Source organism: Oryctolagus cuniculus, chromosome X (assembly GCF_051225735.1).
Source record: "Oryctolagus cuniculus isolate XC-2025 breed Fujian yellow rabbit chromosome X, ASM5122573v1, whole genome shotgun sequence".
NCBI classification, from domain to species: Eukaryota; Metazoa; Chordata; class Mammalia; order Lagomorpha; family Leporidae; genus Oryctolagus; species Oryctolagus cuniculus.
The window spans coordinates 111,427,497-111,443,300 of NC_142888.1; the positions used below are offsets into that span (position 1 = coordinate 111,427,497).

At 47.9% G+C, this 15,804-nt stretch overlaps 1 long non-coding RNA gene across 1 annotated transcript in view; it reads left to right on the forward strand.

The window, feature by feature from the left end:
* The first annotated feature begins 5,345 nt into the window (after positions 1–5,345).
* Positions 5,346–15,804, forward strand: part of LOC127484906 (uncharacterized) — a 58,536-nt gene continuing 48,077 nt past the window's right edge. The window contains exons 1-2 of the long non-coding RNA XR_016228119.1: positions 5,346–6,572; positions 6,808–7,094. This is a non-coding gene — a long non-coding RNA (uncharacterized LOC127484906). The remainder of the gene's footprint in view (positions 6,573–6,807; positions 7,095–15,804) is intronic.

The following is a 15,804-nucleotide window of genomic DNA, read 5'->3' on the forward strand; positions in this document are numbered from 1 at the left end:
TCCTCAGTTGTTAAGAGAGCTGAGCCATCTGCTCATTATACACTTCTCAAGCTGGGGCTGTGGTACCTGTCTGCTTAAGTCACAGTTGGGCAAGGGACACTAAGATATGCCCAAGTGGCGTAGATTTTCAGACCTACTTCTCCCTACCCTCACTGTGGAATGGCAGTCCTACTTCCTCCTGATAATTAGGATGAATCACCCCTGCCAAGTTAGCAGCTCTTGTTCTGGCCTGCTGCTCCCTGCACTCAAGGAGTCCAAAGTGCCCAGGCAGCATCCATAGCTTCCGAGAGTCTTGCTGTGCTCCTGGAGAAGGTGCTGCTCCAGCCCTGTAGCTTGTAGGAGAGAAAAGATTTCTTTCCTTACCCATTACTCTATTTGTGGTTGAGGCTTCTATACCAAAAGCCAGATTAACAAGGGCAAGCAAATTTATTTAATATAAGTTTTATGTGACACAGAGGCTTTCAGAAATGAGGATCCAAAGAAACAGAGGAACCGCATATTTTTAGGCTTGTTTTTGATGAAGAATGGACAACTGCAAAAGGATCTGATCTGATGGTAATGAACTAGGCGGAACATAGCAGGGCCTGTGTGTTCGGATTCTTCTCTTTGTCCCTGTGCATTCAGAGATAAGGACATTCCTTTCCTCTGAGTATATGGAGGGCAACTCTGGAATAACTGTTTGATGATTTGCTTCAGCGGAAGATGCAAGGCGAAGGTGGGAGTGACCTTTCTGCTTCTGCTCTTTTCTTAAATGCCAAGGTACCATATTTTGGGGCAACATGTCCTGAACCTTATCAACAGTTTTACAGATGGTAAGCAAAAAGTCCTGTATTAGTCAGGATTCAATCAGAGAAGTAGAACTGCTAAGAGATTGCATTTTTATAACTGTCATCTCTAGCGATGTATGTACCTACCTACCTATTGATTGATATATAAATAAAGACATAAGAGATTTGACTCAATTGTGGGAGCTGGTTGGACAGTCTCTGCAACCTTGACATTTAATGCTGGAGCCTGAAGTCTCTGAGGAGGTCAGGAGGTGACATTACATGTGAAGGGAGGGAGAACCAGGAGAGACTAGAACTCAGAAGCAGAACCTAGGAGGATCACCCGGAGTTTATCAGACTCTTGTTATATCCAACTTTGATGCAGTGGGTATCTGGTAGGAGGAGCTGGTGCCCTTTGCACACAGCTACACACATGTGTGGTCTATCTTCAGAAGGCTGAGAAGCTAAAGGAGTGTTAGGGGAAAGGTGTAGCAGCAGCTACAGGCTTGATTGTTGCCCCATACCAGTGAGGTGAGCTGCTAGATAAGGGACAACGTGCTTGAGTTACAACTGCACCTGGTGCTCCTGCACTGATTTTCCAACTTAGAAACCATATGGCTCCTATTTCACTAAGGCCCACCAAATCTGCAAAAATCTCTGATGGTCCACTCTCATAGGAAGCACAGAAAAGAGAACTCTGGGAAATGTAGTTCAGCCTAGACAAGTTGTTGTGTCACTAGTGTAGTCCCTCAGTGGGCCAATGGGAGTGATGGTCATTGTGGCCGCTGCTGATTCCACCCTTTGATTCCCAGATCATGTTTTCTTTCCCAAATAGGAACACAGCACTGTAAAACATTCTTTAATTCAGTATGCATGCTACATCCTGGGAGATGACACTCCATCCTCACACAAGATCCTTGTTCTTAAGCTGAGGCTTCAGATGCTTCAACCGGCTTTTTCAGGTTCTGTTAAGCCAGTATCTTGCGCATGGTGCGGTCTATAATATGATCAGTGAGTCTCACGGTTCGGGCCCACTCCAGCACCTCCTTTGCTGTAAAGTTGCTCTCCTGGTCTGCCACAGTGTTATGCGGAGAGTCCCACGCTGATGAATCTGATACTCCCTAAGTGAGATACAGGTGCTTGCTGAGACTCTACAGGCAGGGGAGTACACCCACACTTGAAATACGTGTCTATTCTTATGAGAATGAACCATTGCTCCTTCCAGGATTGAAGGATCATAAGGTTGTGAACTTACCACCAAGTTACCTGTCAGTCTCTTCTAGGGATGGTACCACAAGAGGGGCTCACTGTTGGTCTCTATAGTTAGCAGTTCGAACATTCTGCAGTGGTAACAGCTAGACTGGTCTCTCTTTTTTTAAAAGATATATTTATTTATTTGAAAGTCAGTTACACACACAGAGAGAAGGAGAGGCAAAGAGAGAGAGGGAGGTTTTCCATCCACTGGTTCACTCCCCAATTGGCTGCAATGCCGGAGCTGTGCTGATCCAAAGCCAGGAGCCAGGAGCTTCCTCCAGTTCTCCACGTAGGTGCAGGGGCCCAAGGACTTGGGCCATCTGCTGCTGTTTTCCCAGGCCACAGCAGAGAGCTGGATCAGAAGTGGAGCAGCTGGGTCTTGAACTGGCACCCATATGGGATGCCGGCACTGCAGGTGGTGGCTTTAACCACTACACCACAGCGCCAGCTTCAGACTGGTCTTGATAAGTGGGAGTCCACACTGTTGCATCTATACACAGCCTCCATCTCTGCCATTATGGCCACTCTGTTCATGTGCCCGTCACAGCAACACTGGGGAGGCCAATGACAGAGACTACAGAGACAGATGTCAGCTGCTAAGGTCAGTTGTCTGGTTGTCCAACGTCTCTTCTGACCTAGATGCTCTCTGGTGGTTGTTAACATGGGATACAAAAATATCCACGTTAGTGCCCACTTACACGTGTCCATCTGTATTTCTCTACCTCAGATCTCCTTGTTCCCAAATTGCCAGTCATTTTCCTTCCAAACCCCTGGTGGCTGACTAACCCATTTACCACGACCTATAAATAAGTATTTTAACCTTGGGCCACTTTTCTTCCCGCCTAAGATGGGTGATAAAGTGTATCACTCCAGGGCCGATGTTGTGTTGCATGGGTTAAGCTGCCATCTACAAGGCCCGCATCCCATATGTGTGCTGATTGCTGATTCAAGTCCCAACTACTCCACTTCCAGTACAGCTCCCTGCTAATGTGCCTGGGAAAGCAGTGGAAGATGGCCTAAGTGCTTGGGCCCCTGCACCCACTTGGGAGGCCCGCATGAAGCTTCTGGCTCCTGGCTTTGGCCTCGCCCAGCCCTGGCTGTTGTGGCCATTTGGAAAGTGAACCAGCTAATGGAAGATCTCAATTTCTGTCTCTGTCTCTGTCCCTGTAACTCTGCCTTTAAATAAATCTTAAAAAAAAACACACACACACACAAAAACACAATAAAGTGCATCACCTTAAGCTCTACCCATTGGGAAGATTTTCATTTGGCACTTTCTTTCGAGGACCCGTCACTCAAGAGTCTATAATGCAGCCACTGTCCATTTTTGACTTAAACCTGCATTGCATAACCAATCCATCTATAAGCTTATACTTGGCTTTTCCTATTGTAATAACTCTTACCTCACTGGCCAAAGACACAAAGTAGTGATTGTGCCAATTGCCCAATTGTGCGCTTGGAGACTGAGGTAGTGACCACTAGTTCTTGAACCCAGTAGGCTTCCCATGAACTGGATCATGGCCAAAGCCCAATTTATGATCTGGTTCCTATATGTTTTCACTCTCACAGTGTGCCATGATGATACTTTGGGTCTCTGAATCTATGTCAACTCACACTCTAGGTCAAAAGTCCTCAACATTTGTAAGTATTTCCTTTTCCCTGTACAGTTATCCAAATATAAGTGGCTAGAGGTGTCTTCAGGAGAAACAAGGAGAATAATGTTAAGGTCCTTTCTCCGAGGAACTCAGCCAACCTCTTTTATCAGTAGGCTTTTGGTTTAAAAACTGGTTCAATTTTGGAAACTGAACATGGGATCATGATTTTTTATTGAAGTAACTGCCCTTGCCCTTCCCTACCCCGCCAATGTTTTCTGCTATTACAAGCTGAGTAATACCCCTTTCAGCTGCCCATAAATTTTGGCCCTTAGAGATGGTATGTTTTATTAACCAACTCCATAACTCTCCTGGGTCAGGCTCCCTTGACTGCCATACAAACTGTGTCTAATTATAATAATTACAGTCTCCTGGCAGCCAATGATTAAGTACCACCACCTGGCCTCTGGTTGTGTTGGATCTTATCATCTGCAATGCTATCGGTGAGCTAAGTCTATAACAGCTTTTTCTACTGTCAGTCTTAGCCTACAGAGGAAGCCCCCACTGCAGTTCTGGGTGATCTAAGTAACCCTCTCACCAGTGCTTTCTTGATGGCCTTGTTAAATAGTGTGTCCTATGGATCTTCCTATGGAACCGTCTCCTTGTGGGTCATGGGGCTCTATCCAGTAATATCCATTTCAGGATGCCCACTTCTTTTGAACTTTTAACCCCCTCCTCTACTATTTGCCATGGCAATTCTGACATTTCAACTTCCCCCAGAATGGGCTACCTTATTTTCCCTAATTCTAGGAACCATCCTAGTTGAAAATTCGCATCATTTTCTGGGGTCCTTGACAAGGTGTGAAATCATGTATCTCCAGGCCAGTGCTATGGCATAGCAGGTGAAGCTGCCCACAATGCCAGCATCCCATATGGGTGCTCATTCGAGTCCCGGCTGCTCCACTTTCTCATCCAGCTCCATGCTAATGTGCCTGGGAAAGCAGAAGATGGTCCAAGTCCTTGGGCCCCTGCCAACCCCCGGGAGACCCACAGGAAGCTCCTGGCTCCTGGCTTTGGATCGACCTAGCTCTGGCCTTTGCGGCCATTTGGGGAAATGAACCAGTGGATGGAAGATTTCTCTCTCTGTCTCCCTCTCCCTCTCTGTAACTCTGCCTTTCAAATAAATAAATCTTTAAAAAAAAAAAATAAATCATGTATCTCAGAAAAGAACTCCTAAGTCAATAAACTCTTCCATTTGTATGATCCATGTCCCCTGTCCTTGCTCCCTCTATCAGACACCCTCAGAATCCAATGTCATGACTGCGGGTATATGCCACCAACTTCTTGCAGCTTCTTTGGAGTGTGATCCCTACCCTTGTTTGCTGAACCCAGCACACCCTCAAGGTGGCTTATGCTTCCCTTAATCCTAACTGCAAACTAGCATCCTGAAAGGGAGGTGGGAAGAGTTCCTGAGAGGGAACACATGTTGCTTTGTGGGAATAAACCTCTGCATGGTGTTCCATTGTGAAAGTAGTAGGGGCCGCTCCTCTTTTTCAGTTAGTTATGTACTTATTTGAAAGGTGGAATCACAGAGAAGGAGAGAGGCAGAGGCAGAGGCAGAGAGAGAGAGGTCTTCCATCCACTGGTTTATTCCCCAAATGGCTGCAATGGCCAGAGCTGGGCCAGCCTGAAGCCAAGAGCCAGGAGTTTCTTCCAGGTCTCCCACAGGTGTGCAGGGGCCCAAGCACCTGGGTCATCTTCCACTGCTTTCCCAGGCATTTTAGCAAGGAGCTGGAAGGGAAGTGGAGCAGCCAGGACTTGAACCAGTGCCCATATGGGATTCCAGCTCTGCAGGCGGCAGCTTTACTGGCTGCGCCACAGTGCTGGCCCTGGTGGGGGTGGGGAAAAGGGAAGGGGTTGCTCCTCTTAATAGGTATAGGTGGGTCATGTCTAGTGACTCAGGAGGTTCAGGGGAGTGTGGAGAGTCAAAATCTTTGTAAGCACTCATGGAAAGGACCCCATTCACGTGTGAGCATGGCAGGTTTTCCCAACCCAGGGTCTTGTCTTGGTTGGGAATTGAATTTTAGTTGAAATAGAGCTATTCCGACTATTAAATCCTGTGTTTGGCTTTCAAAGTTCTCTGCTTTCATATAGGAGATAAGAAAGCTCTTCTGACAATAGCCTACTGGGGGCATTCTTAGCTTTGACACCTGGCTCTCACTGCCGAGGCCTGTTACCCTTGGCAGTTCATTGTAGCCATCTGGTCTTGTTAGTTCTGTAGTTAATATTCTTTCTCATTCAAATGCCTTATATGAGGGGTTTAAAAAAGTTTCATGGATGGGGCCAGCGCTGTGGCGTAGCAAGTGGGGCCTCTGCCTGCAGTGCCGGCATCCCATGTGGGTGCCGGTTTGAGTCTTGGCTGCTCTACTTCCAATCCAGCTCTCTGCTATGGCCTGGGAAAGCAGTGGAAGATGGCCCAAGTCCTTGGGCCCCTGCACCTGTGTGGGAGACCTGGAAAAAGCTGCTGGCTCCTAGCTTCGGAGCAGTGCAGCTCTGGCCATTGCAGCCAGTTGGGGAGTGAGCTAGCGGATGGTGAACCTCTCTCTCTCTCCCTCCTCTCTCTGTGTAGCTCTGACTTTCAAATAGATAAATAAATCTTAAAAAAAAAAAAAGTTTCCTGGAACATGTGTAAACCCACTAGTGCATTTCCAGTGTGCCTCAGATGATAGTTTTAATAATTGTGCTGCTGGAGCATGCATGCATGCAGAGTGAAGTTTTATGGCAGGTACCAGGGCGGGCGGCTGCCGGGGATGGATCAGCCAGTGTTTTGCAGCTATCACTGTGGGCAGTGGGCACTCGCAGGCTCTACCTCCCTCTCGGCAAGACGGAGAAGCGATACATCTTGAGGAAATCCCTAACAAGACCATGGTCACTGGCAACTCTCACACCCAGACGTGGGGTAAGTGGAAGGAGGTCTTTCTGCCCTCCATCCCTGGCCTTGGCATGCATGTGGAGGTGAAGCACCCCGGCTCCAAGGGCCGCCTCATAGTCACCTGCCACACACCCGGGACCCTCCGATCTGCCTGTGTTCCAGCTCCACCAGGGATGCCTTTCTTTGCTGGTGGCAAGCTGCGTGTGCACCTGGACATGCAGGTTGGGGAGCAGGCCAATAATTACCCTGTGATTGCTTCCAGGGATAAGCTGACGGAGCAACATCTGCGTGCCCACTAAGCATTGAGCAGTTGGAACAGGTGCAGAAGGAGCAGGATTGCCAAAGGTATTGTGAAGAGCCCTTCTGCCTGACCAGCGAGAGCAGCAGCCAGAGAGTCCTGTGATGGTGCATCGTTCGGACTGTCATCCTCACTGGCATCGGGCAGATGTGTCTCCTCAAGAGCTTCTTTGAAGCCAACAAGCTGGTATAGTGCCCTTCTTCCAATTCCTCATCCATCTGGATTCTGATGGGGAAAAAGTGAAAAAGAATGTAAGTCTCATTTGGTTCCATGGTAACAAACTCTTCAGATCAGCCACTTGTTAACCCTGGTTCTCAAGGACACAGGACGCTCATTCAAGCTTTCTGAATCTCTTAGGCCTGTGAAGAGGGAGAACTAACCCATGACTAAGTCCTGCCTGTTTCGCCTCCAGTGATCCTCCTGTCCTCTCAGAAAACGAGCAAATGAATAAAACCTCTCCCTTACATTCTGCTGTCTGTCTGTCTGCTAGCACAGTGGGCGCCTGGCATGCCCCATGGGGAAGGCTTCGCCCTTCTGCTTCCTGCTCACTCCCGGGTCCCCTCAATGGCTTTGTGAATGTCAATAAGGGGCAGGTCTCGGCCCCAGAGGATTGAGATGCCTTTCTATATGTTAGAACTACTTATTGATAAATTAGACATTTTCCTTCCTAGTTGGGAGTTTCTGCCCGTCGTTGGCTGGAAGCACCAAGGCAGTCCATGTGCATTGTTTATTCATACGTTTCTGATAACTGCCATGGCAACTCTCAGGATTTCAGTGGCCCCTGGGCCAGAAAGCAGATGTTACAGCTGTTCTCAAGACCATATAAAACAGCGGAGTTTATTTGACACCTGTGATTCCCAGCCCACAGGGCCTCAGAGTAGGAGACCGATGGAGCTAGAATTGGGGAGTATACTCTTGCCTCCCCTCTTCCCCTAATGCTTTTTTTTAAAAAGATGTGTTTGTTTGTTTATTTATTTGAAAGGCAGAGTTAGAGAGAGAGAGAGGAAGAGACAGATCGTTCATCTGCTTGTTTACTCCACAAATGACCACAATGGCCAGAGCTGGGCTTGTCTGAAGCCAGGAGCTTCTTTTGAGTCTCCCACGTGGGTGCAGGGACCCAAAGCACTTGGGCCATCTTCTACTGCTTTCCCAGGCCAGAGCAGGGAGCTGGACCGGAAACGGAGCAGCTGGGGCTCAAACAAGTGCTCAAATGAGATGGACATTATCACAGGTAATAGCATTATCCACTACACCACAAGGCCAGCCCCTTCCCCCCCCCCCTTTTTTTTTTTTTTTGGACAGGCAGAGTGGACAGTGAGAGAGAGAGACAGAGAGAAAGGTCTTCCTTTGCCGTTGGTTCACCCTCCAATGGCCGCCGTGGCCAGCGCGCTGCGGCCGGCGCACCGCGCTGATCCGATGGCAGGAGCCAGGAGCCAGGTGCTTTTCCTGGTCTCCCATGGGGTGCAGGGCCCAAGCACTTGGGCCATCCTCCACTGCACTCCTTGGCCACAGCAGAGAGCTGGCCTGGAAGAGGGGCAACCGGGACAGAATCCGGCGCCCCGACCGGGACTAGAACCCGGTGTGCCGGCGCCGCTAGGCGGAGGATTAGCCTAGTGAGCCGCGGCGCCGGCCCCCTTCCCCTTTTATTTAAGCTGTGGTAAATGTTTTCTTTAAGGGAACCCGATTTGCTTAATACAGATTTATCCAGTGAAATAATATGTCGCAGTAAAAATCAATAATTGTACTGCTGCCTGGAGCCACAAGCCATCTGTGCTGCACCTGCTGCTAGTGAGGAAGTTCTCATTCCCACCTAAGACATGAGCTCTCCAGCTCCAAAAGCCCCATCCTATTGGCTGCTTCCTCAGAAGCAGTACCGGGCTGCTCCCGGTACCAACTGTCATGGGTTGGAGTCTGTGGAAGCAGACATAGAGTTGGAATTTGAGGTCCACCATGTTTATCAGGGATAAACATTTGTGAAAAGAAGGGGAAAGAAGCAATGTTGGATGGAGGGAGAAGTTGAACTGCTGTGCAGGTCCTACAAAGCCTTGGCCAACCCAGTAAGGGACTCTGTATCAGTTGCTTGTCATAATGACCTGCATAGAGCCCAAATGGCCCCATCTCTATAGCCTTACCTCTCTCACCAGCAGATTTCAGCCAGCCCAGAAAAGGTTCCAGCTGGGGCAAGGAGACTGCAGCTGTGGAAGAAGCTGCTGGCTGGAGGCCATCCACAGTCACATCTCACACAAGGCAGCATAGCCTTCCTTGTGGAGGGGTTTGGACGATGTAGCGGTGTCAACCACACTTAGGAGAACAGGGGCTGTGTGACACCGCACAGGTTGCTGCAAATCATTGAATCTGTGTTCACATTTTGAAAGGCAAATACTTCTCTCAGGTGGGAGTTGCATTTCCCATGAATTGGGGCACCTCTTGTATTTAGATATCCAATAGTGCCTAATACAGAGTGTGGATGAAGGAGTGAAAGACAAGACTGTGTCCACTTTGAGAGAAGAAAAAGGTTATCAGAAATTAAGAATTTTCTACAAAACGATGCTACCTAAGAGGCTGGTGCTGTGGCGTAGCAGGTAAAGCCACTGTCTGCAGTGTGGGCATCCCATATGGGTGCCTGTTCGAGTCCCAGCTGCTCCACTTCTGATCCAGCTCTCTTCGATGGCCAGGAAAGCAGTTGAAGATGGCCCAAGTGCTTGGTCCCCTTCACCCACGTGAGAGACCCGGAAGAATCTCCTGGTTCCTGGCTTCGGATCAGCCCAGCTCCAGCCATTGTGGCCAATTGGGGAGTGAACTAACAGATGGAAGACCTCTCTCTCTCTCTCTCTCTGCCTCTCTGTAACTCTGCCTTTCAAATAAATAAATCATTTTTTTTTTTGACAGAGTGGACCGTGAGAGAGAGAGAGAGACAGAGAGAAAGGTCTTCCTTTTCCATTGATTCACCCCGCAATGGGCCGCTGCGGCCAGCACACAGCGCCGATCTGAAGAAAAGGAGCCAGGTGCTTCTCACGGTCTCCCATGGGGTGCAGGGCCCAAGTACTTGGGCCATCCTCCACTGCACTCCCTGGCCACAGCAGAGAGCTGGCCTGGAAGAGGGGCAACCGGGACAGAATCCGGCGCCCCAACCGGGACTAGAACCCGGTGTGCCGGCGCCACAGGTGGAGGATTAGCCTATTGAGCCACGGCACCAGCCAAATAAATAAATCTTAAAAAGAGAGAAAAGATTATGTTACCTAGCAATACTCTCGTGGTATAGCTCTCGTCTACCTTAGTAGACTGCCAGCTTAGGACATCTTTTAGTTTGATGTGGCCCTGCCGGTAGGCTAATTCCCCTTCAGATGGGGCCTAGACAGCCATAGACAGCTGTTGTTTGCTTCCTTGTAACAGGCACATCTTGTTAGCTAGATTCACCTGGTGGCTCAACTGTCCATTCCGCTCAGGGAACTTCTTGCTTAGGTAGACCCTGTTTCTTCGTGTCCTGCACCACTGGAATCTGACCGGAGCTGTAGGAAGCTTTGTCATGGACTGTGCGCTTGCCTTCAATGTATTTTTCCACTTCCTGCCAATCATTGCCTGTTTGAAAGGTAGCTACTGTAAAGAGCGCCTATCCTTCCAGGCCTTGCTCAGAAGGGCCACTTTCTCCCTGAACTTCAGGGAATTTCCCCTCTTTTCCTACAAAATAATAACTTCCTTAATTATCATGGTACAAGTAGTCAATAATATTAGTTGAATGAAGGACCGAATGCAGTATTTTTTTTAAAAAGTCAACCAAAAAAAGAGGCTTTTCTTGCTGAATGGAAGGCCTCGTTTGTCCCTACTCTATTGTGCTGGTTCTAAGAAAAACTGGCCACTTTAATTTCCCCTGCAAGCTGTTCCCTGGTTTGGCAGAACTTTCCATGTAGGTTGTTTCTCTTGGGGCAGACTTTTTGGAGTGCCTGCATTCAAGTCCTGGCTCTGCTACCAACTGTAGCGTCTTCCTGTGAGGCAGCCAGTGGGGGCTCAAGTAGTCGAGTCCCTGTCACCCATGGAGGAGATTTGGATTGAGTTCCTGGCTTAGGTTTGCCCCTGCCCTAGGTGTTGGGAGCATCTCTCTTTCTGCCTTTCAAACAAATAAAAAAATTAAAATAATTTGTTTCCCTTTTTTTTTTTAGAAGATTTTTTATTTATTTATTAGGTAGAGTTACAGACAGAGAAAGGGAGAGACAGAAGAAAGGTCTTCCATCCACTGGTTCACTCCCCAAATGGCCACAATGGCCGGAGCTGGGCCGATTGGAAGCCAGGAAACAGGAGCTTCTTCTGGGCCCATGTGGGTGTAGGGGCCCAAGCACTTGGGCCAATTTCTGCTACTTTCTCAGGCCACCAGCAGAGAGCTAGATCAGAAAAGGAGTAGCCAGGGGTGGGAGGGACTTTATGGGGGGGAAGCCATTGTAATCCATAAGCCGTACTTTGGAAATTTATATTCATTAAATAAAAGTTAAAAAAAAAAAAGAAAAGGAGTAGCCAGGACAAGAACCGGCGCCCATATGGGATGCCGGTGCCACAGGCGGAGGCTTAGCCTACTACACCACTGTGCCAGCCCCAGTTGTTTTTCCATTTATATTACTAATTTTATATATAGTGTCTGTGTTATAGTCAATGTATTTGAGAATTTTTTTTACTTATTTTTTTTTTAAAAACAGATTTATTTTTTTATTTGAAAGAGTTACACACACAGAGAGAAGCAGAAACAAGGAGAAATCGTCATTCGCTGTTTCACTCCCCAAATGGCCGCAACAACCTGGCTGGGCCAGGCCAAAACCAGAAGCTTCCTCCAGCTCCCCCACGTGGGTGCAGGGGCCCAAGCACTTGGGTCATCCTCCGCTGCTTTCCCAGGCACATTAGCAGGCAGTGGAGCAACGGAGACTGGAACCAGCGCCCATATAAGATGCTGGCGCTGCAGGCCATGGCTTTAACCTGCTGCACCACAGTGCCGGCCCCTCCACTTGCACAAAGTCATAGCCAGTTAATCTAGCTATTGATGGCATAGAATTTAAATAACCAAATACACTTTTAAAAAAGATTTATTTATTTATTTCAAGGTCAGATTTAGAGAGAGAGGGAGAGAGAGAGAGGGAGGGAGGGAGGGAGACAGAGAGAGAGAAAGAGAAAGAGAGATCTTCCATCCTCTGGTTTACTCCCCAAATGGTTGCAGTGGCCGGAACTGGGCTTATCTGAAGCCAGGAGCCAGGAGCCTTTTCTGGGTTCTCCACATGGGTGCAGGGGCCCAAGCACTTGGGCCATCTTTCTCTGCTTTCCCAGGCATATTAGCAGGGAGCTCAATCAGAAGTGGAGCAGCCAGGACTCGAACCAGCACCTATATGGTATGCCAATGTTGCAGGCAGAGGTTTTACCTGCTATGCCACAATGCCAGCCCCACCAAATATGCTTTAAAAGCTGTGGTCTTGGGCCCCTCCCTTCCTAAAGCTGAATAATTAACAATGCCATATGGAAAATATCATAAAAACATAACATCTCAGGTCAAGTATCCATATTAATATTGAATTACAATAGTTCTGTTACTCTGTACAGTATTTAACCTAGAATTTAGTAGCTTCCAAATTTACTGTTTTAATTTTTACCTTTGCAGAACAGTATGACATTACAGAAATTGTTTTGATTTAGTACAGAAATTTTCAAACATGTCTAGTTGTCAGTAGGATAATATGAGCCTCTCTGTACACATCGGTGAGCTTCAGTAATTGCCAACATATGGCTGAACTTGTCTCATCTGTGAGGGGGCTTCAGAAAGTTTGTGTGGGGCCAATGTTGTGGCATAGCAAGTAAAGAGCACTACCTGCAGCACCAGCATCCCGTATACACACTGGTTCGAGTCTCAGCTGCTCCACTTCCAATCCAGCTCCCTGCTATTGTGCCTGGTAAAGCAGCGGAAGATGGCCCAAGTCCTCAGGCCCCAACACCTACGTGGGAGACCTGGAAGAAGCTCCTGGCTCCTGGCTCCGACCTGACCCAGCTGGGTCACTGAAGCCATCTGGGGAGTGAAACAGCGGATAGAAGACATTCTCTCTCTCTCTCTCTCTCTCTCTCTCTCTGTAACTTTACCTCTTAAATAAATAAATAAAAATCTTTAAAAACAAGTTTGTTGAAACATGGAATTACATGGAATTAAAGGATTAGTTTATTTTGGTACAAAATATTGAAATGTGTAGTTTCTTAATAATAACCACTTTCCATGAACTTTTTGAAGACCCCATGTGTTTTTCCTCGGTTCTCTAGAACTCCACACCTGCCTCAGCCCACAGCACCCTACTTCTACTGAAGGATTTTGAAGAAAATCTCAGATATCATATCATTATACCTAGAAATACTTTAGTTTATAGAAACTACTTTGAGGCCGGCGCCATGGCTCACTAGGCTAATCCTCCGCCTTGTGGCGCTGGCACACCGGGTTCTAGTCCCGGTTGGGGCGCCGGATTCTGTCCCGGTTGCCCCTCTTCCAGGCCAGCTCTCTGCTGTGGCCCGGGAGTGCAGTGGAGGATGGCCCAAGTGCTTGGGCCCTACACCCCATGGGAGACCAGGAGAAGCGCCTGGCTCCTGCCATCGGATCAGTGCGGTGCGCCGGCCGCAGCGCGGCAGCCATTGGAGGGTGAAGCAATGGCAAAGGAAGACCTTTCTCTCTGTCTCTCTCTCACACTGTCCACTCTGCCTGTCCAAAAAAAAAAAAAAAAACTACTTTGAAAGAAGTATTTGTCATGTCTTATTGTTTACTCTGCTGGTATGTATAACAATATTGGCCCCCTCAAGGAAAACAGAAATATGATATCCTTTTTTTAAAGATTTATCTATTATTTGAAGATCAGAGTTACACAGAGAGAAGCAGAGGCAGGGTCGGGGGGAGATCCTCCATCTGGTGGTCCACTCCCCAGATGGCTGCAATGGCTGGAGCTGCACCAATCCGAAGCCAGGAACCAGGAGCTTCCTCTGGGTCTCCCATGTGGGTGCAGGGGCCCAAGGACTTGAGTCATCTTCCACTGCTTTCCCAGGCCACAGCAGAGAGCTGGACTGGAAGTGGAGCAGCCGGGACTCAAACCAGCGCCCATATGGGATGCTGGCACTGCAGGCAGTGGCTTTACCCGCTATGCCACAGCACCGACCCTGAACATTACTATTTTATACATTATCTTCTTTGTATTTAAGTAGATCAGACATTATCATGCTAGTCAATTTGAAAAATAATGAGAAATTGAGTATACTACTTATATCTCATTGGTATTATTTCTAGTTTTTCTGCAAGACAGTCAAAGGAAATAGCTGGTATTGAACCATGTTTTAAAAGTTTCAATGGATTTCGGTCTAGTCCAGTAGCCTTTTTGCCTTCCTGCACTGCAGCCTGAGCAATCCCATTTCCCAAGTTGTCCTTATAAAGGTGGGTCTTGGTTGCTGGTTTAAGAGGTATCTTAAAAAGGGATATAAAAGGAACTGGCTGGATTAACCAACAACTAAACTCTATTCTCTTCCTACCTTTTACCTAACTTGAACAACAATCTTCATTCTCACCCTTTTGTTTGTTTTTTTTTTTAAAGGTTAATTTATTAGAAAAATTACAGAGAGAGAGATAGAGCAAGCTTCTATCTGCTGGTTCACTCCCCAAATGGCTGCAATGGCTGGAGCTGGGCCAGGTCCAAACCAGGAACCAGGAGCTTCTTCCAGGTCCCCAACGTGTGTGCAGGGTCCCAAGGACTTGGGCCATCTTCCACTGCCCTCCCAGGTGCATTAGCAGAGAGCTGGATTGGAAGTGGAGCAGCTGGGACTCGAACCAGCACCCATATGGGATGCCGTTGCCAGAGGCAGTAGCTTTACCCACTACACCACAGTGCGGGCCCCAATCTTACCCTTGTTCACCCACAATGATACCACTCTTATGAACTAGGGGGAAGTGGAAAGGCATACATACAAGAATCATTCTGCGAAGGGTTGCTCAGTAGAAAAACTGTAAGTCATTTCCTATCTCAGGTCCCTATCACTTACTTCAAATCTCTCAACAAAACTATTTCGGTTGGTTGTACTCATTTCCTGTTGTAGAGAGGAATTAATCTTTGGAGGCCTGGAATCTCACCGGAGTTTTCTCTTACAGCTCTTATTCAGGGTGGGCATTTGGCATACTGGGTAAGGTGCAGGTTGGGACAGCTGCATCCCGGAGTGCCTAGGTTCACGTCTTGCCTCTGCTTCCTCCAATCCAGCTTCCCGCTAATGCACACACTGGCAGGCAGCAGGGGCTGCCTCAAGGACTTGGGTCTTTGCCACCATGTGGGACTCCTGGATTGAGGACCCAGCTCTTGGCTTTAGCCTGGCTGTTGCAGGTATTTGGGGAGTTACCCAGTGGATGGTAGATCCACTACATTAAAAATAAACTAATTTTTAAAAACCTCTCCAACTACCTACACAGGCAAAATACAAACTGGGTTGGAGAACTACACTTATTGTCCTGGTAAGTTAGGTAAAGTACTTGGCTCTGGGATAAAATGAGAATTTTTTGTGTGTAAAATGCCTCTAGTCTGTGCATGAGCCACATGTGTAGAGTTGTGATGATATCATGATCCTTAGGGCTCAAATTGGGGGCAATATATTACAACATGTTTATTTTTAAAGATTTATTTATTGGGGCCTATGCCATGGTGTACTGAGTAAAGCCACTGCCTGTGGCCCTGGCATCTCATATGGGCACCAGTTCTAGTCCCAGCTGCTCCACTTCTGATACAACTCCATGCTAATGACCTGGGAAAGCAGAAGATGGCCCAAGTAATTGGGCCTCTGCACCAACGTGGGAGACCTAGAAGAAGCTCCAGGCTCCGGGCTTTGGATCAGCGCAGCTCTGGCCATTGTGGACATTTGGGGAGTGAACCAGCAGATTGAAGACCCCTCTTTCCAGCTCTCCCTCTCTCTGTCTGTAGCTCTGCC